The following is a 2819-nucleotide window of genomic DNA, read 5'->3' as shown; positions in this document are numbered from 1 at the left end:
ATAGCTCAGAGTCTAGCACTAGGAAACACTGTTCAGGAGGAGTAAAAGACCCATGACAAAATAATCTTTGAGGGAAAAGTCTGAAAAGTTCAGTAGTTCTCTCCTTGGCTGCAAAATGATACCATGTGCAATGCTTTAAAAATCTTATGCTCAAGCCATAAGCTATTTCAATTAAATCAAAATCCATAGTGGTAAGAAGAATGCATAGATATTTTTTGCGCTTCCCAGATGATTCTATTACAAAGTCAAGGTTCTGGACCAGGGACAGGGCTTCTCACCCATAGCTTGTACATACAGTTTGGTTAGATGCAAAAGTATTTGGGTAGTAGATATGAATTACGGTAAAGGATGAAGATTCTAAGTACATAAAAATAGAGTCATCCATTTTACCAGGAAGCCTGTGTCCTCCATGAGACACTACAAAGGCTCCATAGCTATGATAGGATATGATCATGCAGACTGACATATCCCAGAATATTCTACTAAACCATTAAAGACGTGACAAAGGACACAATGTTCAGATATGAAATCTCAAGGTTAAAAGCTCTGACAGCTACAAAAAGTATGTAACCAAGAGGCAAGATTTATGGATGCAGATATTATGTTTTGCCATCTTTCCCATCCAACACACACACACACACAAAAAGGATAGCACAAGTGTTGAGATTAGTCTATTCCACTGAGGAGCCTCCACAGGGCCCTGTTGAAGTCCCTGTTCCTCAGGCTATAGATTAAGGATTTCAGCAGGCGGGTGGCCACAGTCTACATCACTGCGGCCACTGTATCCTTCCTGGCAGAAGACAGGACAGCTGAACTGAGGTATACTCCAAGGCCTGTTCCATAAAATAACCAAACAACTGTAAGGTGAGAACCACAGGGGGAAAAGGCTTTATACTTTCCACCCAAAGGTGAGACTCTCAGAATGGAGAAAGCAATTCAAGTGTAAGAGAAAAGTATCCCTGAGACTGGAACATCACCAATGATGGCACCAACACAATACAGTAATATGGTATTTGTGGAGGTATCAGAACATGCAAAGTTAAAGAGTTGAGGTGGGTTACAGAAGAGATGAAGGATTTCCACATCTGTGCAGAAGGTAAGTTGTGACACCATTGAAATGTGCAGCTGGGAGTCCAAAAGGCTGATGAAAAAAGATACCAAAACTAGCAAGCCACAGAGGCGGGGGTTCATGATGACTGTGTAGTGCAGGGGGTGACAAATGGCCACAAATCAGTCATAAGCCATTGTGGTGAGGAGCAGGCTGTCCAGATACTCAAAGAGATTAAAAAGAAAAAAAGGACACTGTGTCAGCCAACACCCATAGGTGAAGGATTTGCTCTGTGTCTGGATGTTCACTAGCATCTTTGACTGTGGTGGAAGTGAAACTGCTCTCAGCAAAGGTCAGGGAGGAAAATAAGAAGTACATCGGGATGTGGAGGCGGGAGTCAGAGGTGATTGCCAGGATAATGAGTATGTTCTCAGCCACAACAATCAGGTACATGAACAGTAACAGTCAAAAGGGGAGGGGCTGCATTTCCAGATTCTCAGAGAAGCACAGGAGGAGGAATTTTGAGACCCCCTGTTAGATTCTGAGGTTCCACATACCTGAGAAAGATTTTGGAAAATGAAGAGTATTGTTAAAAGGAAACAAGTAAACAGGCATCTAGCACTGTGTCTGTATATGGAATTCAAGAAACTCACAAGTAAAGCACGGAAACACACAGTGTTCACACTTAAGGACCTAATACCCAGGTACCTTCAGCAATATTTCTCAGCTGTAGCAAATAAAACCACTGCACTTCTCAGAACTCTATATTCATTGTTTTCTGACTTGTTCACTAGTTTCTGTACACAACCACTTTAGAGATGCTGGATTAGAGAATGTTAGAATGGCAGGGACATTTTAGTATAAAAAATTCGTAGAAGGAGCAAAATATGAGCACCCTTTCTGAGGAACCCCCATGCATCTGACAGTTTCTCATACTGTGGGAGCTTACATATTGCTGTGAGGCTCGAAACTATGCCACCAGTATACAAATACCAGCAGGGTCACCCAGGGCTAACAGGTTTCAACTGAGCTTCCAGACTAAGACAGACTAGGAAGAAGAGCCTGATGGTCTACTTCTGAAAAGAATTAGCCAATGAAAAGCTTAAGAATAACAGAAGAATATTGTCTGATATACTGATGAGATCCTCAGGTTGGAAAGGAATCAAACAATGACTGGGGAAGAGCTGCCTCCTCCAAGTAGAGTAGACCTTAATGATGTGGATGGAGTCAAGTTTTGAGACCTTCATTTGCTGATGTGGCATGACTCAAAATGAGAAGAACCAGCTGCAAACATCTATTAATTATTGGAACATGGAATGTACAAAGTATGAATCTAGGAAAATTGGAAACCATCAAAAATGAAATGGAATGCATAAACATCAATATTGTAGGCATTCATGAGCTGAAATAGACTATTACGGGCCACATTGAATGAGACAATCATACAGCATTGCATTCATCGTCAAAAAGAACATTTCAAAATCTATTCTGAAGTACAATGCTATCAGTGACAGGATAACATCCTGATGACTACAAAGAAGCCCAGTTAATACAACTATTATTAAAATTCACACACCAACCACTAGGGCCAAAGATGAAGAAATTGAAGCCTTTTACCAACTTGTACAGTCTGAAATTGATCAAATATGCATTCCAGATTCATTGATAATTACTGGGGATTGAAATGGGAAAGTTGGAAACGAAGAAGGATTGGTAGTTGGAAAATATGACCTCATGATAGAAACAATGCCACAGATTGTATCACAGAATA

The 2819-nt window shown here is 40.7% G+C and overlaps 1 pseudogene; it reads right to left on the bottom strand.

Moving 5' to 3' along the window:
* Positions 1-666: 666 nt before the first annotated feature.
* On the bottom strand, positions 667-1501 carry LOC126071119 (olfactory receptor 18-like; annotated as a pseudogene).
* Positions 1502-2819: the final 1318 nt, after the last annotated feature.

The sequence above is a fragment of the Elephas maximus genome, chromosome 3 (genome assembly GCF_024166365.1).
Source record: "Elephas maximus indicus isolate mEleMax1 chromosome 3, mEleMax1 primary haplotype, whole genome shotgun sequence".
Lineage (NCBI taxonomy): Eukaryota > Metazoa > Chordata > Mammalia > Proboscidea > Elephantidae > Elephas > Elephas maximus.
This window is presented reverse-complemented; position numbering and strand designations above follow the sequence as displayed.